This window comes from Odocoileus virginianus, chromosome 11 (assembly GCF_023699985.2).
Source record: "Odocoileus virginianus isolate 20LAN1187 ecotype Illinois chromosome 11, Ovbor_1.2, whole genome shotgun sequence".
Lineage (NCBI taxonomy): Eukaryota > Metazoa > Chordata > Mammalia > Artiodactyla > Cervidae > Odocoileus > Odocoileus virginianus.
The window spans coordinates 22,559,148-22,583,989 of NC_069684.1; the positions used below are offsets into that span (position 1 = coordinate 22,559,148).

Below are 24,842 nucleotides of genomic sequence, written 5' to 3' on the forward strand. Positions count from 1 at the left end.
GAAGTGAGAAATAGATTTAAGGGACTAGATATGATACACAGAGTGCCTGATAAACTGTGGACGGAGGTTCGTGACATTGTACAGGAGACAGGGATCAAGGCCATCCCCAAGAAAAAGAAATGCAAAAAGGTAAAATGGTTGTCTGAGGAGGCCTTACAAATAGCTGTGAAAAGAAGAGAAGCAAAAAACAAAGGAGAAAAGGAAAGATATTCCCATTTGAGTGCAGAGTTCCAAAGACTAGCCAGGAGAGATAAGAAAGCCTTCCTCAGTGATCAATGCAAAGAAATAGAGGAAAACAACTGAATGGGAAAGACTAGAGATCTTTTCAGGAAAATGAGAGATACCAAGGGAGCATTTCATGCAAAAATGGGCATGGTAAAGGATAGCAATGGTATGGAGCTAACAGAAGCAGAAGATATTAAGAAGAGGTGACAAGAATACACAGAAGAACTGTACAAAAAAGATCTTTACCACCCAGATAATCATGATGGTGTGATCACTCATCTAGAGCCAGACATCCCGGAATGTGAAGTCAAGTGGGCCTTAGGAAGCATCACTACGAACAAAGCTAATGGAGGTGATGGAATTCCTGTTGAGCTATTCCAAATCCTAAAAGATGATGCTATGAAAGTGCTGCACTCAATATGTCAGCAAATTTGGAAAACTCAGCAGTGGCCACAGGACTGAAAAAGGTCAGTTTTCACTCCAATCCCAAAGAAAGTCAATGCCAAAGACTGCTCAAACTACTGCACAATTGCAGTCATCTCACACGCTAGTAAAGTAATGTTCAAAATTCTCCAAGCTAGGCTTCAGCAACACGTGAACCATGAAGTTCCAGATGTTCAAGCTGATTTTAGAAAAGGCAGAGGAACCAGAGATCAAATTGCCAACATCTGCTGGGATCATCAAAAAAGCAAGAGAGTTTCAGAAAAACATCTATTTCTGCTTTATTGACTATGCCAAAGCCTTTGTGTGGATCACAATAAACTGGAACATTCTTAAAGAGATGGGAATACCAGACCACCTGATCTGCCTCTTGAGAAACCTGTATGCAGGTCAGGAAGCAATACTTATAACTGGACATGGAACAACAGACTGGTTCCAAATAGGAAAAGGAGTACTTCAAGGCTGTATATTGTCACCCTGCTTATTTAACATATATGCAGAGTACATCATGAGAAACAATGGGCTGGATGAAGCACAAGCTGGAATCAAGATTTCTGAGAGAAATTTCAATAACCTCAGATATGCAGATGATACCACCCTTATGGCAGAAAGTGAAGAACTAAAGAGCCTCTTGATGAAAGTGAAAGAGGAGAGTGAAAAAGTTGGCTTAAAGCTCAACATTCAGAAAACTAAGATCATGGCATCCTGTCCCATCACTTCATGGGAAATAGATGGGGAAACAGTGGATATAGTGACTGACTTTATTTTTTGGGGCTCCCAAATCACTGCAGATGGTGATTGCAGCCATGAAATTCAAAGACACTTACTCCTTGGAAGGAAAGTTACAACCAATCTAGACAGCATATAACGTATTAAAAAGCAGAAACATTTCTTTGCCAAGAAAAGTCCGTCTAGTCAAGGCTATGGTTTTTCCAGTGGTCACGTATGGATGTGAGAGTTGGACTACATAGAGGGCTAAGCGCAGAAGAATTGATGCTTTTGAAGTGTGGTGTTGGAAAAGACTCTTGAGAGTTCCTTGGACTGCAAGGAAATCCAGTCAGTCCATCCTAAAGGAAATCAGTCCTGAATATTCATTGAAAGGACTGATGCTGAAGTTGAAGCTCCAGTATTCTGGTCACCTAATGTGAAGAACTGACTCATTGGAAAGGACCCTGATGCTGGGAAAGATTCAGGGTGGGAGAAGGGGACAACAGAGGATGAGCTGGTTGGATGGCATCACCAACTCAATGGACATGAGTTTGGGTAAACTCCAGGAGTTGGTGATGGACAGAGAGGCCTGGCATGTTGTGGTTGATGGGGTTGCAAAGAGTCAGACACTACTGAGCGACTGAACTGAACTGAGCTAGGGTTATTATAATGTTAAAATAAGTTAATGAATATAAAGGGTTTAAAATAATGCAAGTTATATGAGTGTGTGCTAGTAGTAACTTTCATTTTCTGAAATATCACTAGCATGTCCATTGACCAATGAATGGATGAAGTTGTAGTACATATGTACAATGAAATATTACTTAGCCATAAAAAGGAATTTATCTGAGTCAGTTCTAGTGAGGTGGATAAACCTAGAGTCTGTTATATACAAAGTGAAGTGAGTCAGAAAAACAAACATAATTTATTAATGTATATATACGGAGTCTAGAAAAATGGTACTGATGAACCTATTCCAGGGCTGGAATAGAGACACAGAGAGTGGACTTGTGGACACAGGAGGGAGGGAGAGGGTGGAACCAACTGAGAAAGCAGCACTGACATACATTTGCTACCATGTGTAAAATAGCTAGCTAGTAGAAAGTTGCTGAACGAAGCTCAGCTTGCGAGTGATGACCTAGGGGGGAGGAATGGGGTGGGGGGCAGAGTGAGAGGGAGGCTTAAGAGGAAGAGGCTGTGTGCATACTTATGGCTGATTCACGTTGTTGTATAGCAGAAACCAACATAACATTGTAAAGCAGTTATCCTCCAATTAAATTTTTTTTTTTAAACCACTAGCACTGAACAGATGGTGTGCACATAATGTATAATTAATACATAATTTTTGTAATGAATGATACAGTTCTTCAGCCTTGTCCTTTCACTTGTTTGTTGCATAATTAATTAAATACTGGTTTTTGAAACCAAGGAGATATTGGAGTAAAGGGGAGAGATATTTCTTATACTTAAAACTCAATGGTAGTATGAAGACTATATCAATTTAAGAAAAGTAGTTTTCTCGACATTAACATTTTGGATACCTATATAATTATTTTTTGTCCTTGGGATATAATCTCCAGGCTCTTGCACATTTTCAAAAACAGTGAAAACATAAGAGTGCGTGCAGCAGAGGAATTGGCTTTTATTATTGGTCCTTCCCTTTCTCCACTGCATTTGTCATGTTTCACAATTCAGTCTTCTCTAAAAAAGCCTTACATAATATATCTAGTTTCCAGTTTATATATGCTTTTATCCAAGAGATAGGCATTCCCTCTCTGATTTAGTAAACACTGTGTATAGAGCATCAAATTGCACTCAACTAGGGAAGCTAAAGCTTGTATGAAAAGCCAGTCTACATCCATTAAGATGCAGAAGGCGTCTCTGGTAAAATTTATTTATCACAATGATTCTCAGACCTGACTGATCATCCGAATCACCTTGGAATCTTTTCAAAAAATGTATATAACAGAACAGCTCTCTTCTTAGCCCCCTGAGTCTGTACCTTGGGGGAGGTGGGGAAGACAGTAAAGATTGGTATTTTGGAAAGTTCCCCAGATCTCTATAGAAAATTATATGAGCAGTCAGGTTTGGAAAGAGATGATGTATGTTACCACTGGAGATTTGTATGCATAGTAACCAGGAGGCATTAATGGTTCTCAAGCATCTGTTAAAGAGGGAATAATTGTAATTATGAATACCTAATGTCTGTTAGATCTTGCTACTTCTTATGCTTCTCAGGAAGAAACACACAAAAGAATAAGATGTGGTCTTTTTTCTTTTATTCAGTTTTAAAAAGCTCCCTTTAATAGATGTTGGCTTCCCCCCTTCACAACTATTTCTCATCCTGAATTCTTCAATGAGCACTGAGAAGGCAGCACAGGCTCTTTTCCCCTTCACCCTTCCTTCCTTCATTTCTGTTTCTCCCCTCCCTCCATCCTTCCTTCCTTCATTTCTGTTTCTCCCCTCCCTCCATCCTTCCTTCCTTCATTTCTGTTTCTCCCCTCCCTTCATCCTTCCTTCCTTCATTTCTGTTTCTCCCCTCCCTTCATCCTTCCTTTCCTCATTTCTGTTTCTCCCCTCCCTTCATCCTTCCTTTCCTCATTTCTGTTTCTCCCCTCCCTTCATCCTTCCTTTCCTCATTTCTGTTTCTCCCCTCCCTTCATCTTTCCTTTCTTCTTCCCTCTAGCCGGGTGACTATAACACTTTAAAAGATTTTCCTGACTGGAAGAGGGCCAATCTGAACGGTCTCTGGTCTGTCTTGGGTGTGGAAGGAAAGGGGATTCTGAGCATGGACCCTGCCTTCCAGGAAGACGGTGGCTCCCTTCTCTCCTAAGTGCCCCACTCACCCCTGTGTCCAGACTAGAGTTGGGTGGGGAAGTAGAAAATAGAGGAGACCAGAAGGTTGTTGAAAACGGAAGCAAACCTGTGATTGATTTCTTCTCTAAATTACATTAAGTGTCAGTGTCCCTTAACCTTCATGTCCACTACTGTATGGGCAGTTTCTATGAAAACATGTGTTGCATTAGATATTTCATGGTGAAAATGTAATGAAATCAGCAAAATAATTTGGTGGGTCTGTATGGTGACATTTTAAATATTTTATTTTCCTTTTTATATATACTGTAATGGAATTTGACCTATATTAGAATGGTTCTTATAATTTCTTTTTCTCATTAAATGCTTTTTTAAAAATAGTGTTTTTCCTTCTAAAATACGCAAGTTTTAAAGAGTAGAATCACACAGATTTTTAAGTAACTTGATTATGGGTTTTGTTTTGCTTTTTTAAAAAAAATTTATTAATATTAGTTTGAGAGTACATTCTGAATGATGCCATTAGCGTATTAATAATTTTGATTATTATCCCACCATGTTTTAAAGTGTCCAAAATGTTTTGAGATGGGAAAAAATTTAACTGGTTTCTGAATGTTTATCTTGATATTTCCTATACATTTCTATAACACTAGTAGAAGGAAAGAGAGTGAATGTTGGGTATCATTTCCTTGACTTAAACATTTTTAATGAATACTGCTTGAATTTGTTTCATATGCTGAAGTGTAGACAGTAATTAAAAAATGATTATTCTTTTCTAACTGAATAAAAATATATTTAACAATTACTTAAAGCAGAGTTAACCAAAGACAGCAGCTGTTTGAGAGAAAAGTGTTTCCTGCAGTCTATCCGAGGAAAAGAAATATGATTTTGTATCTTACTTCCACAATCCCACATTAATTTCTGTTGTTCTTATGACAGTCTCCTATACTGATGTGATTCTTGTGGAGGTTTGTGCCTTCTATATCTCTTACTCTATTATATCTTAAATCCCATTTTATGCAGCATGTCTTCCAAGTAAAGCTCTCAGAAGTTGACATTAGCTAGTCCCAGGATGGTAGAAAAATTATTATTAATTAACTACTGAACATAGGAATAATTTGATTATGTAGAAAAGTCATTCATTATAATTGCTGTAAAGAAGCCATTTAATTTTGTGCCTGTTTATGTTAGTCTTTTTTTTTTTTTACTGTATATAAGAAGATCAGCTTCGATGAAAATAGATTTTTTTGTTTGAACTGTGATAGCCAAGCGAAAAATGAAGATGAGGCAGAAAATAAATCTAAATCATTTGCTTTTAATGACAGAGTATGTACATATTGTTGAGAATTAAATAGGTCGTTAGTTATGCTTGTATTTGTCTTCAGGATCTTTGACTCTAATGAAAGTAGGAAGCTTTAGGGATAGATTTTGTATAGAAAGTCAATCTGACTTTTAGTATCTCAATTAAAAAAGATAATTTAGTATCTGAATCGGTAGTGGCAATGAAATCATCTATTTCAAATTAGTTTTCAAATGATAGTCTCAATATAAATTTAGCCAAGGCCTTGAATTTTGAAACTATGAGTAAAATACTTAGGCTATCCAGAAACTGTGACCGGATCTTATCAATTAAGGACTGTCTAATTATTTAGTCTCAAATATTCAGTTTTTCTAAAACTTTGCCAGATTTCTTATATGTAGCTGACAGGTATAAAGACATGCCAATTTGGCATTCTACTTATGAATTGTTGTAGAAATTCCAATAATATAGGCTATTGCTATAATTTACTATATCATAGAAAATGTTGGATTAATTTTTTTAAGTTTTATTAAGCACAGTTCTATTCTTTGGCATTTTGTAAATTTAAAATCAAATTTATTCATATACAAAGTTTTAACCATTAAAACTGGAGTCTTACAAATGTAAAATCGAGTTTTGGTATGTAATCTCAGCACAAATATGATCTCATTTTCTTTTTAATGTATCTTGACTCCATCATCCATCTGCTCCTACTACTCTTCCACTTAGCACTAGTTCAAACTTTCATCATTCCCTGCAATTACTTCTCAGTAGTACCTGTGCTGCTTAAAATCCTTCAGTAGTGTCCCAGTGGTTATAAAATAAAATCTAAGCTTGATGTGATGTCTGACAACACCCTCCTTCTTCAGACTTCCCACCTACCTTTCCAGCATGGTCACCTACCACTTGCATAGGCATATTTTATACTTCAGCAACATTGAATTGCTTATAAATCCTCCAACAACTCTGATGGGTTTTTATGTTTGTTTCTTTGCATTTAACCTTTGTGCCTTTGATCTTGGAGTTCCCTGAGCCCAGTTATCTTTCATATACTTCTTTATAGTCCATATTGTAATGTCATTAGACTGGAGGTCCTTTCACTAAAGTGCTGGTTTTTGTAGCCACAAAAGTAGTAGAGGGTTCATTGAGTGGATAACAGCCATTTGATTGATAACTACCTAGCCCTACCTTTTGCCTATTGGTGAAATGATTTATATCGTATTTAATATCCTTCAGGCTTTTTGAACCCTTGATGATAGGGAGCTTGTGATTCACAAGGAAGTCTATTATATTTTTCCTTATCTCTTACCAAGTCTTACCAAGTTGACTTTGGTAAAACTTGGTAAAAGAACAGCTTTGGTAAAAGAACAGCTCTTTTTTCCCCATCACCTCATAAACAGTAAACATCTCTAAATGTGTAATGTTCAAGAATTTGTGGCTCTGCCTACAGCAAAGATCAACATTTTCTGTATTAATTTTCATTGTGTTAACTTGCTCTTTACTTCTGAGTTACTTGAATCCTCTGGGGATATAATGTTACTTGAATATGTAGACAGTTCAAAACTGCTGATTTCATGTACTACTTATACTTTGATGAACTAGTTTAAAATATGGGAATAGGAGACTGAAAGAAAAGAGAAGAATAAGGCAATTACTAGTATATGTAAACCACGCTAGTATTTTACATATTCAGCTTCCCATTACATTTTACTTATTGTGAATTCTTATAGATTTCCACTTGTGAAGTTAACTTAGAACTAACTAAATTTCTGTGAGCCACTAGTGTAATTCAAATGCCAGTATGGAATATAATGTCTTTTAACCAAATAAATTTATATAATATGTGTAAAAATATTACCAATAACCTTTACATGTGTAATCATTCTTATTGAACTCAAAAGCTTTTATAGGTTAAAAAAGTCTTGTCCTGTTTATCTTGGTTATTACGTTGGCCTTGCATTCAGTAAACGAAAACAAACAGACAAATAAGTAAATCTTTCCTCTCTACTTCCCTCTCCCCAGCCCATTGACCAGAAGTAGAAAGATGCAGATTTCTCCTTTCTCTTAAGTTCAACATTTATAGATAGCTTCCAGTATCTGTACTAGTGTTTTTCAAGGTATGGTCTACTATGATCATCTACTTCAGAATTACTAATAACCTGGTATATGTATTTAACATGCAAATTTCTAAACCCCAGACTTATTAAGCCAGAGTTTAAGGGAGAGACCCAGGAACCTCCATTACTTGTTGTTTTTTTTCTTATGGGATGCATAATTCTCTTTCATTTTATTGAAAAACCTAGAATTATAGGGAGAAAGATTTTTCATTCCCTCTTTTAATCAGTCTTGCTCTCACCTGTGGAAATTTATAGCGCTCCAACAGTGTTCTCATCTGGGAAAGGGGGAAGAAGTGTTTTTAAAGTGTTTCTGACAATGGCCACCAGAGACTTCTTCATCTCCCAGGAGTAAGTAGGTACATCTCACACCCTTCCAAGAGCCACGTTAGGAGGCCTTCTGAGGTTCCTTTGGAAGCTGGTTACTTCAGAAGCTATAAAGACCAACTGTGAGGGAAACATTGGGTATTGAGGTTCTCGTTGATCTCACTGCAGAAATAAAGGCTGGAACAGTCTCGTATTGCTTGTGGTAAATCAGGATCTTAAAGCTGGAGTCAAAGATCTGACTCCCGAAGGCATCCTTATGCTTAATCAGCCTGATTTGACTCAGTGTTTACCAATTTATTCTGAAGGATACAACTCAGAGACAGCCAAAAGGGGAAGAGGCGTAGGGGGAGGCGTAGGTAGGCATGCTAAGGCCAGGGCCTTCCGTGCCCCTCTGGGCAAGCGTCTAAGCGTGTGAGGTGCCAAGTTTGGGGCTTTTTTCCCCTTTGTTTATTTCCCTTGTAAGTATTTGTTGAATTTCACAAATTAAATTTTATCTAATCTTTTTTGTTCCAATTATTCATCAAAGAAAAACTCTATTTCAGTGTCATACATTCATCTCATTCATTTATGCATTTAGTCTCCTCATTCCTGTTTCTTTTCACCCCTCCCACCCCCCCACCATAGATTACTTCTGATCCCGTTATATCTTTGTAACCATTTCACAGAGGAATTCAGATGGAGTTAAACATTGCTTGTTACTTTTAATTAACCCAGAAAAGTTTTTTTCAAACTCAGTATTTACATGTAACTCTAGCTTGTATATTTGGCCATCATTAAAAATTAGAGGAAAATTTGATAAATATATTATCTGAACTTGTCCATTATTTTATCTTTTTCACTTTGAATACCTTTATCTAATTTAAAGATTATATTTTGCCCTCACTATTAAATATGATCCCTTAAAAAAAATCCAATGCTAATTATAGAAAAAACATAGTAGAGGAATTGATGCGAAGGTAGCTCAAATCCAAATTTAGTAGTAATTAGTTAGGCAGTCAGCCTTTAAAATAGTACAGAGGAATGGTAGGCATGATTTTTAACTGACTCCTCTTTCTACTCCTTTAATGATTCCTGTTTCCTCAAGTGTTTGATCTTAGGCATCCTATCTAAACTGTTACTTGTGTTCAAGGTTTTCAAGAATCTAGAATAATGTTATTTGTCCAACCTTATTTCTGTTGTTTGTTTGTTTGCTTGTTTTTTAGCACAAAGCATCTATTGGGAAGGTTCTTCATTGTCCCAGACTATTCCCATTTCTACCTCTAGGCTTGTGCTGATGTTGTTCCTTATGTATCTGTATTGCCTGGTCCTCTGTATTGCCTCTGCCATTTATCTATATCCTTTCATCCTGTCCCAACTCCAGCCCCTGTTTCTCTACCTCTCTCCTAACTGTTCATCTCCCTGGTTTCTGGTTTCTGTGATGGTCCATACTGATTGCACCGTACCAGCCGCCTTTCAAGTATATTTTTCTCCACGGTTGTATGTCATTAGTGTTGCCTTAGTTATATTTCTTGCTTCTAGTTTGAGAGCAAAAAGTATCAACACCAGCAACTGCCATGATAAAAGCTACTTCATTTTATAGGGAAGTTATAATTAAGATAAAATTTAGTCTTAATCTGAAAAGCCTGCATTATGTTTTTAATTAGTTTTACAAGATTATAAATCTGATGCTGAAAATAATACAGTAGTATATTCAAGCTTGAGAAAACTGTCCTTTAATTGTAAAGAAATTTAGGTTACAGTGTCTTTTTCTATTTTCTTGGCCACACTGCACACAGCATATGGGATCTTAGTTCCCTGACCAGGGATTGAACCCTTGGCCCCTGCATTTGAAGTTCAGAGTCTTAACCACTGAGGACCACCTGAGAAGTCCCAGTTATAGTGTTTCAACGAGAATAACTACCACTTATTTTTTTGGTGCCTGAAATATGCAAGTTCTTTTTTGGTTAGATACATTGCTGTGTTTTCTTTGAATCTTCATAAAAATTCTCTGAAATACTTAAGATTATCTGTTTTATCGTTGAAGAAATTGAGTTTCTAGGAGGACTGAACAGTACTATGGCGGAACCAAGATGCAGATCTAGTTTTCCTTGCCTTAAATTAACTGCTGTTTCTACTTCGTTACATGATATCCCTAAAATAGTACAGAACTCTTTGGAACAGCTTTGCCAGACTATCCTGGAGGAATTTATCCAATAGCACCCTTAGAAATGAACAGTTCCATGCTCAGAAGCCCTCCTTTATATTAATCAGCAATAAAGAGTCATTTTTCCCTGTCAGATATGCCACTGTAAGCACATTGTTCTCAGACTTGATTCAGAAGAGCTGTCAAGAGGTATTGATACGTGAGAGAAGTTGTCTGGTGTGGCAAGGAAAATTAAGTTGATAAGAGCTGCTTGGTGAGAAGGGAGAAGACTTTGGAAAGCATTCGGAATAAAGAAAGGGTGGTGAAATTGATGTGATATTTTTGTGTAACTCAATCCTCTCTCCCTTGTACATGTTTTTTATAACCTTTTCTTGCTGAGTAAGGGTCATTTTGAGCTTGTGTGCCAAGTGTACCTTCTTAGCTGTTCTTTTTCTGTTCTCTGAATCATGGTTGTTTGTTGTTCTATAACTCATTTGAATGTATTTGAATGTATTGAAGTGTATTTAAATGAGAATTTGATGCAGATAGAAGTTGGTATAGAAAAGACTGGATAACAAAAGTCTTCTTAATAATGAAGCGCAGTAAAAATGGAACCTGCAGCAACCAAACATGTGGACAAATGAAAAAAATGCCTTTTGTCTGCAAATTGCAGTGATCCTACATTAACATGGAGGTCTCTGTCTGGCTTAGGACAGCTGGCTAAGTCTGATCGTTCCCCTCCATACAGTCTTTAAAACCAGCACTCCTAAGTACTGCTTTCCTTGCCATTTTGTTTACTATCTCTGCTAATTAAGTGTACTAGATTATTAATAGACTACTAGGTGAGATTACTTCTGCATCCATCTTAACCAGTGGTTGAGGTATATTACAGTTTTTTAAAATAGATTCTTTTTTGTTTGATTAAGGAAACTACTACCAGGAAATAGAATGAATACAGAAATGGGATTTTTCTGAGGGAGCACATTGGCTTAACTAATCCAGGGTTATCAGTAAAGGTCAGTCAATATTTTGGATATGAAGAAGCTATTCAGAGTTACCTTCCATCAATCATTAAGAATTGATTTGTCATTAAGAAAGTGATTTTTCCAAAATACAATTTATGTAATTTTGTAAGTTTATAACTAAGTTTCAAGAATGACTGTTTCATGGAAAAGCTTGCTACTGAACATTAGCTTAGTACTCAATTTGAAATCTAAATTTTTAGTACTAAATTTTTCCTTGTGTGTATCTTGTGGTAAGTTGTGGGGAGGGGTATGGGATCAGGGAAAAGAACTGGGGTGGCATTTCTAATACTTTGGGGTATGATATATAGCACCAGGGTATGCAAGTCACTGCTGGGTTTATTTGTAACTAATTGTGTGAGAATGCTTGTTTGTGGTTCTGAAATCCCAAATCTGTTATTCGACTGATTCTTGTATCAGACTGTTATTGAATAAGTAGTCTTATTTTTCTAGGCTCTTTAGAAGTCCTTAGTCTACAGTTTAATGAACCATTTCATGATTTTTTACTCACTTATTTTTGCTCTGTCTCTTTGCATGATAAATTCAAATCTAGATTCAAGACCCTTCACTAAAATAACCTGTAACTAAGAATCATGAACACAAATACTATTCAGATCTAATTCAAAAGGGAAAAGAATGCCTTAAGACTGAACCTGTCTAAACATATGTTTACACCATATATTTGAGAGGTATCCTCACCACTCTTTATTTACTTTCTAGGATATCTCAACCAAGGCCATGAAATGTAGTACTTCACCTTTTGTTCTTAAATCCTTTGCAGCACCCCCTATCATTTTGCATTTAATTGCTACCATATTCTTTCTTTGTTCTTCAGTGTGACTACATGTGTTTCCATATCCTTTCCTGCCAGATCTTATATGACGCTTAAAACTATTTTCTTTGTAAACTCCGGTAAATCTAGTAATGGATAGCTAACTTCTACTTAAACGAGATATATGTGAATATAAGAATCAAATGATCCTCATATATAACAAATTAAAGCAGATAATGTAAATTAAAAATAGACTTATATAAAGTAAACACAAGTGAGTATTTTGTACCCTCTACTAAGACCTTCATTTACATATGCTTTTTGCTATTTGAAGTTTTATGGAAGCTCAGACTTTGAGCCTGCAATAAATTTTAAATCCCATTATAAGATGGATATTTACTGTGTCTGTACTGTTATGCTTAAAGATTGAATGGAACTACAGCTGCTTTTATGGCCAAGGATATGCTACAAACAGGGACAGTCAGATATGTAATGCTATAGCTGAATGATTTTTTATGATAGGTTGGTGCCTGTGCCTGGTGTTAAAATCTTTTTATTGAAGTATAATTGACTTATATTGGTTTCAGGTGTTCATCATAGTGATTTGATATTTTCATATGTTACAAAATAATAAACCATGATAAGTCTAGTTAATATTTGTCACATATAAAGTTATTGAAATATTACTGATTATATTCCTATGCTGAATGTTACATTCCCACGACTCATTTATCTTACAACTGAAAGTTTGTATTTCTCAGTCTCCCTTATCTGTTTCACTCATCCCCTAATCCCTCTCGCCTCTGGCAGCTACTAGTTTGTTCTCTGTGTTTGTTAGTCTATTTCTGTTTTGTTATGTTTGTTCCTTTGTTTTGTTTTTTAGTTTTCACATCTAAGTGAAATCCTACAGTATTTGTGTTTCTCTGTCTGACTTATTTTACTTAGCACAATACCCTCTAAGGCCATCCATGTTGTTGCAGATGGCAAGATTTCATTCTTTTTTATGGCTGAGTAATATGCCATCATGTATGTGTGTGAGTGTGTGTATGTATGTCACATCTTCTTTATTCATTCATCTCTTGATGGACACTTAGGTTGTTTCCATATCTTGACTATTGTAAATGCTGCAGTGAACATGGGAGGGGGAGGTGTGCGTATGTGTTTTTTTGTCCTTCACGAATATACTTAGAAGTGGAATTGCTAGATCATATGGTAATTAAATTGTTAATTTTTTTTTGAGGAGCCTCTGTACTGTTTTCTGTAGTAGCTAGACCAATTTACATTCCCATCAGCTGTGTAGGAGGGTTCCCATTTCTTCACATCCTTGTCAGCAATTGTTATTTGTTCTGCACTGGGTCTTACTTGTGGCATGTGGGATCTAGTTCCCTGACCAGGATTGAACATGGGTTCCCTGCATTGGGAGAGCAGAGTCTTAGCCACTGGACCACCAGGGAAGTCCTGTTATTTGTTCTCTTTTTAATAATAGCTATTCTGATAGGTATAAGGTGATATTTCACTGTGATTTTTAGTTTTAGTTTCTTGATGACTAGTGTTTATATCTTTTTATGTGTCTGTTTGCCATTGTTATGCCATCTTTGGAAGAATGTAAATTCAAGTATGCTGTCCGTTTCTTAATCAGGTTGTTTGGTATTTTTTCAGTGTTGGGTTGTATAATATAAAAATTAGGTCTTAACAGAAAGCGAGTAAGTTGAAGGCAGGGAGGAAATGCGATAATCTGGTGACTCTGGTATAGGTAGGTAGGTGATTCCTTCCTTGTGTGTGTGTGTTTCTGTCTATACACACATATTATTCCAAACAGACATGAGACATGACTTTTTACTACTTTGAAATTTGAGTAATTTCTTACTGTATTAAGTTAGACTTTTAAAATGGCAAAACATCTTAAAAGAAGCCCTACAAAGAAATTATACTACAAGGCCAATATATATATGTGTGCATGGCCATATTCCCAGAGAGAGAAGCAGGTTATACCAAATTATATTTAAAGAATGCTAATTTTCATATTTGTTTGGTAGAGACAGATTCCAGTGCAGTGGTAAAAATTTAGTGAGCTACTATTTTGTATTTATATTCATGATCACCTTAGGCTCTTTTATCGTTAGATAAAATTTGAATTGCATACACACTTATGTCTGATGCTACTCTCACTGTGACTAATGCTACTTTTTCTTAAATCTAGTCATGAAGTATAGGAGATATCTAGCACCTAGAATACCATCTCTTTGCCCTAAAAATACCTGGTACACCTTGTCTTAGAATGATAGTAAAAAATTTTCAACATTAATGGATATTTTCATTATTTATTTAGGAAACTCATTTATAAAGCATAAGCATTTTAGATTTGAAAATGTAATAAGCCAACCAATGTAGAAGTTCTTTCGATTAGCAGTGTAATTCATTTCCTCCTCTTAGGTAAATTAGTTGTAAGAGTAGGTATTTGTTTGAATGAATCAAAAAAAGTTGAAGTGTGATAAAGGTAATATATTTTATTAAAACAATAACCCTTTATTCTGTTAATCATCCATTATGACTATATTTTTCTGTTCATAATAGTCCTCATAGTTTGGGATTAAACAGGGATCCAGGATCATCCTACGCAAGGATACCAGCGGGGAGGAAGGAGAGGACTTGTGTTTAACTGAGTAGTCTTGAAAGCATTCCTTTATGATACATAAACTCCAAGAGCTTAAACTGGGTTGGCAGCGGGGCTGTTAGCCTGGCACAACCACTGCATATGCTGACTATGGTATACTTCCTTCCACCTTATTTCTGTGGCCAAGTCCTTCTCTCAGATGGTATTATACTTGAAATTTTGTATATTTAAAAATATATATATTATATAAAATATATAATAATTTTATATATTATTATACTTGAAATCATATTTATGGTTAGAAAACTAGACATGTGAGATTTGAGGTGTAATATCTATATATAATGTCTGAAAGCTGAGATTCTCCCGTACATATCAAGTGCTCACCTAAGACCCCTTTCTCCTCCTAAGTTAGTAAATTCAAGTCACGGCCAGTCATGTGATAAACTTAACAAACCAATATGTCTAAAACCAAAAATTAGCATATCTTATCAGTCTCCACATATTGATTCATGACTTCACTATTTCATAAGTGTGTGTATGGCTTTGAACAGGTTATTAAGTGTCTTTAAGATCATGTTTTATTCTTTTTAAATTGAGGATAAAAGTATTATCTCATCTTCCTCTGTGGATTACTATGTGGATTAAGTGAAATATATAGTCCTTAACACAGTAACTGGCCTGTAGTTCTCAACAATTAGTTATGTGATGATGATATAATTTTTTTTTCATTTTCTCTATAAGATTGTAAAATGAGACAGTGAGACAGTAGTAAAATGAGAACCTTAGAGTCTAAGCAGACAAATTTTATTGTCTGTCTTGAAAACACAGTTCATACCATTAATTCACTCAGTTTTAGATCCTTTATACAACGCAGGGAAGGCTGACTGTTAACATTTTCATTTAAAGAGCAGGACCTCTTATTGATAGATTGTGTTTTTGTATTCATTCTCTCTTAGACATATTTACATATTTTTTATTAAGTCATTTCTGAAAAACCACATGCTGAAAGAAAGGTCAGGGTCAAAAGAAACTGTTTGGTTTACCAATGGCACTTATTTAAAAACCACTGGGGATCATCTTGGAGCCAGTATTTGTGTATATTTGTGTGGGCTCTCACATGCTGCCCACGCACAGCATAAACAAATGTCTATATTAAGGTAAGTGATCACTCTGGGCAAATTGGGAGACTTTCTTGATGAATCAGATCCAAACAAAAGTGAAATGGGTATAACTCCAAAATCCAAAAGAATAGAAATGATAAAAGAGAACCTCTGTAAGTGGGTTTTAATGGAAGAATTATTGTGCCTGTCAGGAAATCCACTACAACTCAATAAGATGAAGCAATGAAATGTTAGCACTTTGAGTATTTTCTCTCTTTGTATATAAATCAGAGGCTACCATAGGAAAGTATATAACTGCCTTGGGATGGTGTGAAGGAAATATAAAAGAATGCAGAAATTGGAGAATTGAATAATACCACTTGACAGAACATTGATGGCAGAGAGCCTTCTCAGAATCTGTGCATATTATCATATTTGCATTTCATCTCACGGGAAAGGAAGGGGATGTTCATAAGGCAACTGTGGGTCATGCTTAAACAGAAAAACTGAAAGGGCAAATTCATTTGGAAGTGTTTTTCTATTAAACCCACTTATAGAGGTTCTCTTTTATCAAGTTTCTATTGTTCTTGGATCTCAGAATTATATCGATTTCACTTTTGTTTGGATCTGATTCATCAAGAGTCTCCCAGTTTGCCCAGAGTGATCATTTACCTTAACATTAGATATTCATCTGTACTGCACATGGGCTGTAAGATCCTGAAAGAAAGTCAAATTCAGCCTCACAGAGTCTGTGACCTCCTACATGAGGAGAAAAGCCATTTTAATTTTTTTTTTAATTTATTTTGGCCACACCTGCAGCATGTGGGCTCTCAGTTTCCTGACCAGGGAAAGCCATTTTAATTATCAAGATGCATTTGAATACAGATGTTAACCACCCTCTCACCCCACCTCAAAGTAAGAAAAAAATGAGACAAAAGCCCCTAACTTTTATTCCTGTGTTTATAAGCTTGGTATGAAAAGAGCATGAAGTGTGAGTGGTCTTTTATTTGCCGTGACACTGCAGTCATACTCGAAATTAACACTCTTTGAGCAATAAGCAAACAAGATAAAAAGCAGAGACATTACTTTGCCAACAAAGGTCCATCTTGTCAAAGCTATGGTTTTTCCAGTTGTCATGGATGGATGTAAGAATTGGACTATGAAGAAAACTGAGCACCAAAGAATTGATGCTTTTGAACTGTGGTGGTGGAGAAGACTCTTGAGAGTCCCTTAGACAACAAGGAGATCCAACCAGTCCTTCCTAAAGGAAATCATTGGAAGGACTGATGCTGATGCTGAAACTCCAATACTTTGGCCACCTGATGCGAAGAACTGACTCATTGGAAAAGACCTTGATGCTGGGAAAGATTGAAGGCAGGAGGAGAAGGGGACGACAGAGGATGAGATGGTTGGATGGCATTACTGACTCGATGGACATGAGTTTGAGCAAGCTCTGGGAGTTGGTGATGGACAGGGAAGCCTGGTGTGCTTCAGTCCATGGGGTCGCAAAGAGTCAGACACGATTGATTGACTGAACTGAGCTGAAAAAAGATATCTCTGTTTATTAAAAAAAAACACCAAATAAGACACAAGCCTCTATGGAAAGAATATTAAGGAATTGACAGATGCAATGATTTTAATGTAACAAATATAATGTGGTTGTTATCGTTTAAAGCCTAACTATCTCAAATTTTTATATACTTCTTTCTTCATATATATATTTGTATATATATCTTTAAGGTTGATTATTAAATTCAGGGCATACTTCCCACGGTTCTGTGTCCCCTAGGGAATTGTATTTGCAGGTACTGTATGTTGTACATAGTGATTTATCTGTGTCATTATGTCAGGTGTTTATCTAAAGGACTTAAATGGATGTTCGGTTTTAACTTAGTGAACACTTCAATAAGAAAATTCAGTGCTTGTAGGACAAATTGTTGAAGACAGACCACTTACATTAATTGTTGCTAGTGATCTCAATGGCAGTTCTTGTTTTGGAGGACAGATGTGATTAGTATTTCAGTGAACTTCACATTTGCTGTGTCACTAATAGTGTTCTATCAAGACTCAATTTTAATGACCCTTTGTCTGGGCATTTTTTGCCCCTAGAGAAGATCTTTGAGGAACTTTCCTTTCTTGGTCTTACAACACAGACCATAAAGTTGTTTGTGGGAAGAAAATGTTTCTGAAATTTTTGAGATCCTTAATTTGGCAAGGTTGTGCTTTTAATTTAAACATCTAAAGGGTGGGTGGCAGTGTGTGTTATTTCTAACTTCTGTTTTAGGGTAGTGTTGTGATTAAGATTACTGGAATCAGGTTACCAGGTTTCCTCCCCTGAGACTGTAAATATTAGCTCCAAAGATTTGTTGGTTGATTGGTTTAGTCACTAAGTTGTGTCCAACTCTTGCGACCCCATGGACTGCCTGCCAGGCCCCTCTGTCCCTGGGATTCTCTAGGCAAGAATACTGCAGTGAGTTGCCATTTTCTTCTCCAGGGGATCTTCCCAACCCAGGAATTGAATCAGGGTCTCCTGCATTGTAGGCATATTCTTTACCAACTGAGCTGTGAAGGAAGCCCCAAAGCTTTGGGGGTAGGGATGCTAATTTTTTATGCCTCAGTTTCCTCTTCTATGAAATCAGAATGTGGTATCTTCTACATAATATTTAGGAATAAAATTAGAAAATACATAGAAAGTATTGAGATAGGTGGGAAACTCAAGGTAAATGATTAATCAATAAATAATAAATGTTCTGTCATCTTCAATATTATATACATTAATTGACATAGCTAGACAACTACTTGTTTTTCATTGATCAGATATTAATTTTGCAACATGCAAAACATATTCTCCGTGTTTAAGTGATTTATAACCTACGTGACTGAGCGACTTCACTTTCACTTTTCACTTTCATGAATTGGAAAAGGAAATGGCAATCCACTCCAGTGTTCTTGCCTGGAGAATCCCAGGGATGGGGGAGCCTGGTGGGCTGCCATCTATGGGGTTGCACAGAGTTGGACACAACTGAAGCGACTTAGCAGCAGCAAACACAAAATATTTATAAGCAAATAACTGTGGTATACACTTGCATAAAAGAAATCCTTAAAAAAGAATTATCACAGAAAATAGTGGCCATGGAGGGGAGAGATGACTTCTAATAGGGAGAATTTTAAAAGACTTTATGAAGATATTGGCTTCTGTGCTGTTCTTCATAAATACTAAATGAGTTTCAGAAAGCTTAAGACAATGGAAAGACCATACCTGGACAGAAGACTGTAAACCAGCATCTGGTTACTACCAACCAGGCATTATACGATAAGTTTTATCTGAATTCAAAATCATCACTAGAAATCTTTTTTAAGTTACATACTTTTGAGGTCTGTCTGATGTCTGTTTAAAGTGAAATTGACGTTCAGAGAGGTTATCTGATTTACCCAAGACAACACAACCAAATAAAGAGTAATAGAGTTGGAAATTGAACCCAGGTCTACCTAACTCCAAAATGCACATTCTTTCTGCTACACTGCCTTCCGTGTAGTTAGAGGAAAATGTGAACTAAGCTGTTGATGAGGGAACTGTAGTGCAAGTGGGGAACACTTTTAATAGAGTATTACATGAAACAATGTGGGAGGTGGCTGTGGTTTAGTCTCCAAATCGTATCTGACTGTTGCGACTCCAGGGACTGTAAGCCTTCAGTCTCCTCTGTCCATGGGTTTAGAAACTCTCTTGGGGAATGAGGCCAGAGAGGTACCAGAGTATACAGTCTAGAATAACGCATAGGAAAAGAAGTCTGGGCTCTCTTCTATAGGGATTAGTAAGCTCCTAATGCCCAGTGTACCAGGAGATAAGCTTATCCCATGAGAATATTTTTGTAGCCGTGTATAGAGTACATTGTAATTATGGGAGATTAGAGGTAGAGAGTTCAGTTAGGTTATTAAATAATTTAATCAGTATTTTCCTATATTTAATTTCCTTTTAAAAATGATAAAGTTGCCCTCACATATTACAAGCTTGTTTATTTAAAGGTATTTCAATATAATTCACTTCAATAAAATCTTTTGAGCTGTTTTGAAGATACAGTTATTATCTCCCACCTAATGATGATAAATGGATAGTGATAGATGATTCTAAATGGCATGAAAATAATAAACTTATGGTGAAGCCACTATCATATTCTGAAAGTGGGATAATGGACATTTATTCTCTCTGTGGAAGCAATTTGGTGAGTTACCCTGTCACCTAGGAGATGAGGGAAAACTTTTTCCAGAAGCTTCTGTCAAACTGAAGTTCTAGAAGCTGAGTTAGCTCCAGGGACTTTTGCAAAGGTTGTGAACATTAGGTAGAGCTGCTTCTCAGGTCACCAGTACCGTTCTTGTTGTTCAGTCACTTAGTTGTGTCCAACTCTGTGTAACCCCAGGACAGAAGGAGAAGGGGGCGACAAAGGATGAGATGGTTGGATGGCCTTACCAACTCAACAGACATGAGTTTGCTCATTTTCATGTCCATTAAGTGGGTGATACTATCTAGCCATCTCATCCTCTGCTCCCCTCTTCTCCTTTTGCCTTCAAACTTCCCCAGCCTCAGGGTCTGTTCCAATGAATCGGCTCTTCACATCAAGTAGTCAGAGTATTGGAACTTCAGCAGCAGTTCTTCCAGTGAATATTCAGGATTGATTTTCTTTAGGATTGACTGGTTTGATCTCCTTTCAAGGGACTCTCAAGAGTCTTCTCCAGCACCACAGTTCGAAAGCATCAATTCTTTGGCACTCAGCCTTCTTTGCAGTCCAATTCTCGCATCCATACATGACAACTGATAAAACCATAGCTTTGAGTATACAGACGTTTGTGGGCAAAGTGATGTCTCTGCTTTTAAATACACTGTCTAGGTTTGTCATAGCTTTCTTTCCAAGGAGCAGGTGTCTTTTCATTCCATGACTGCAGTCACCGTCAGCAGTGATTTTTGGAGCACAAGAAAATAAAATCTTTTCACTGCTTGCACTTTTTGTGAAGTGATAGGAACTGATGCCATGATCTTGGTTTTCTGAATATTAAGCTTCAAGTCAGCTTTTTCACTCTGTTCTTTCACCCTCATCAAGAGGCTGTTAGTTCCTCTTCACTCTCTGCCTTTAAAGTGATATCATCTGCATATCTGAGGTTGTTGGTATTTCTCCCAGCCATCTTGATTCCAGCTTGTGATTCATCTAGTATGGCATTTTGTATGATGTACTCTGCATATTAGTTAAATAAACAGGGTGACAATATACAGCCTTCTTGTACTCCTTTTCCAATCTTTGGGACCCCATGGACTGTAGCCCACCAGGCTCCTCTGTCCATGGGATTTTCCAGGCAAGACTACTGGAGTAGGTTGCCATTTCCTTCTCCACGGAATCTTCCTGACTCAGAGATTGAACCCAGGTCTCCTGCTTTGACAGGCGGATTCTTTACCACTGAGCCACCCGGGAAGCAAGAATTCACCAATACATCTAATGCCCAAATCTATTAACATGTTATTGTTAAACAGTTTCTTCATTTTCTCATGATTTTGGACAGTTCTTTTCTTTTTGAAAAAAAAAAAAATCTTGCTCACTTAGATACAGTTCCTTATAGGATGCATACTATATGCCAGATACATTAAGTGTCTCATTTGGTCATAAAAACAACTCACCAGCTCAGTTTCCTTCCCACCCCACCCCACCCCTTCGCCTTTTCCTTCCATTAGCTCTGTGAGCTCAGTTTTCTTTAGCTTAGTTTTATTTGATATTTGAAGAGACTGAGAGTCAGAGAGGTTTGGTAACTTGTCCAGGTTGGCATAGTTTGGAAGTGTTAGAGCTTTGAATTCAAGTGTTTCTGACCACAATGACCATGTTTATTCCACTCTGCCACTTTCACCCTACATAGCATAATTTGCCTGCATATTTTGTTAATTTGAGTTTAGAGATAGAGATTTGGGTCCTTTTCACTCAGAAGGCCAATTACTAACATGTCCCAGAACTCAGAAGTGAATTCCGTGGAGGTGCTCTATTTTGTAAGAGAAGCTGAAAGACCTCTCTGAGGTGATCAGGGGACTTAGAATTGAGTATAAAATATAGTTTATCACTTTTACAAACGTGAGATCCCAAATTGGGGGTAGAGTTGCTTGATATCACGTTTCCTTACATCTTGAGAAAGCTTTGCCATACATTGGAACTTCACAGAAATAGTGCTAATTTATCTGGAAAGATTTCACATCTAATCATTTCTAATCGTAGTAATTGCTCCAGGAACTCAGAACCAAGAGGTGGGAGACACTCACTTTTCCTTTATTCTTTTGTACCGTTTGGATTCTTACCACACATGTCTATTCTACCTATTCAAGTAAACAAATTTCCTATTTTAAGAGAGACAGAATCAACAGTGCCTAAAGAATAGTACATTATTGTCCCTGTTTCTCAATCCAGCAGACTCGCTAGACTCTCTTATCAATTTTAATTATGCACTTCTACATGTTATGGATTTTTTAATGTATACAACTGTATGATCCACAAGTAATGAAAGTTTAATCTACCTTCCCAATTTTGGTACCTTGGTACATTTTGTTCATTTAGACTTATTCCAATGGCCACGTGCTTTAATAGTATATTAAATAGAGGTTTTGATATCTGGCATCCTTATCCTGTTACTTACCAGAGGGAAAACTTGATTATGTCACTATTATATATGATTTCTACTTTAGAATTTTTTTAGATACCCTTATTAAGAAGTTTCGTTTTCAGTTGTGAAGTTTTCTTGTCATTAATGAATGCTAAAGTATATTATTGCTTTCTTTTGTACCTGTTGATGTAATATCTCTTTTTGAAATACTGATGTAACAGGTAGCATTTTTTTTCCTACTGTTAACCAATCTTTTGTTGTTGGAATAAGCCCAACTTGTTCAAGATATTGTATCCTTATATCAATATGTTGTTAAAATTGACTTCCTGCTATTTTGTTTAACATTTTTCCATCTATGTTCATGAACAATATAGGCTTATAATTTTTCTTTCTTGTATCATCCTTGTCAGATTTTGATTTCATAGTTACGTTAGCTTCATAATACAAGTTAAGGAGTGTTCCTTTCCTGTGGAAAAAATTGGGTAAAATTGGAATTGCTCCTTTCTTGAATATTTGATTGAACTTGTAGGTGAAATCATATGAGCCTGAGGTAGAAAAAAATTTTGACAGTGGATTCAGTTTTTTTTTCTTTTTTTTTTTTAAATGTAATGCCTGTTTTACATTATAGGACAATTCATGTTTTCTGTTTCTTCTTGGTCAAGTTTTAATAGGAACTTTTCCACTTGGTTTAAATATTTGATTTGTTAATATAAAATCTTCTTTTCTATTTTTTCTGCAAAATTATTATTCTGAGAGAAGTAGAAATCAGTTTAACATGCTTAACATTTGGAGACTAAATAAGGAAAGGGATATATTCTGATTTTGTTTAATAGGGACCTATGCCTTCGGGTTAAAAAGAAAGTGTTTATCATCCTGTGTACCAAGACTTACACATAAATCCATCCTTATTTTATGAGAGTATCTTTCCATGAACATGATATCTCTTGTCAGTTTATTTACGTGTTCCTTAATATCTCTCAGTGTTAGTTTATAATTTTCAACATGTAGATCTTACATGTATTTTGGTTATCTCTAAGCAGTTTCTATTTTGATGTTATTATAAGTGATATTTTTAGAAAAATCCCTTTGCTAAGTATTCATTGCTGGTTTATAGAAATAAATTTTAATATAATGACCTTGGATCTGACAGCCCTACTAGGTCAAAATATTAGTTCTAGCAGCTGTTTTAAAGATTTTTAAAGGCTTTTCTACATAGGCAGCCATGTCATTTACAAATAAAGACAGCTTTACTTCTTTATTTCTGCTTTATTTTCTGCTTTATGCTTTTCCTTTCTTTTCTTTGACTGTTGCCCACTGGGTAGGACCTCTAATACAGGGTTAGATACAAGTGGCGATAGCAAGCATCCTGCCCTTGCTCCCAGTCTGAGAATTAGTTCAACATTTCACCATTAAGTATGACATTAGCTGGAAGATTTTCATAGGTATTCCTTATCACCTTGAGGAATTCTTATCTATTCTTAGTTGTCTGAGAGTTTTTCTTATGAATATGTTTTGAATTCTGTTGAATGTGTTTTCCATGTCTATTGTAATTATATGATTTTTCTCTTCTGTTAAAAATGTTAATTACATTCATTGTCTTAAAAAAAAAAGTTAAGCCTGCTAGAATATCTGGATTAAAACCACTAGAGCATGATGTATTAGTCCTCTTATACATGGCTGAATTCTCTTTACTAGAATTTTTAAAGAGTTTTTACATCTATTTATGTTTCCCTGGTGGCTCAGAGGTTAAAGCGTCTGCCTGCCATGCGGGAGACCTGGGTTCGATCCCTGGGTCGGGAAGATCCCCTGGAGAAGGAAATGGCAACCCACTCCAGTATTCTTGCCTGGAGAATCCCATGGACGGAGGAGCCTGGTAGGCTGCAGTCCACGGGGTCGCAAAGGGTCGGACACGATTGAGCAACTTCACTTTCACTTTCATAATCGGTCTGTAATTTTTTAATAATATCTTTTGCTTTGTTTGACTCAAACTGAATTTGGAGGTGTTCCTTCCTCCTCTGTTTTCTGACTTGGTCTTCCATCATATTTTGGAATTGAATTGTCTTTCATACAATTCATTTATTTCATTGTGGGTCAACATTATTGGCATAAAGTTTTTTCTACTCATACTGTCTTTTTCTTTAAATATCTGTAGGATGTCCAGTGATATCCCCTCATTGCGGATATTATTACCTTACCCTTTCTCTCCTTTTGTAGAGATTTTTCAATTTTATTTCCAGAACTAGCTTTTGTTTTTAATAATTTTTGCCCATTTTTGTCTTTTTATTTTATTTGGTTTCTGCTTTTTATTACTACCATATTTATACTTCTGTTGTATGTAATTTGCTTTTTTCCTAGCTTCTTAAGCTGGAAGTTATTACATCATTTATATTAAACTTTCTGCTTTACCAATATAAGTATTAAGAGATATAACTCTATCTAAGCACTGTTTCAGGTGTATTTGTTATTGTTTGGTCACTAAGTCAGGAATAGTGGAGCAGGTTGCTATTTCCTTCTCCAGGGGATCTTCCTGATCCAGGGATTGAACCTGTGTTTCCTACACTGCAGGCGGGTTCTTTACCAGTGAGCCACCAGGGAAGCCCTTAGGTGTATCACACAAATTTTAATATATTGTTTTTTCAGTATCTTTCAGTATGTT

The 24,842-nt window shown here is 36.2% G+C and overlaps 1 protein-coding gene and 1 non-coding gene across 7 annotated transcripts in view; both read left to right on the forward strand.

The window, feature by feature from the left end:
* The window catches only part of COP1 (COP1 E3 ubiquitin ligase), a 213,223-nt gene that overhangs the window by 176,842 nt on the left and 11,539 nt on the right, over window positions 1-24,842 (forward strand). The window lies entirely within an intron of this gene.
* LOC139037593 (small Cajal body-specific RNA 3) lies at window positions 10,656-10,797 on the forward strand. The gene has a single exon (XR_011490475.1). It is a non-coding gene; the product is annotated as a small Cajal body-specific RNA 3 (non-coding RNA).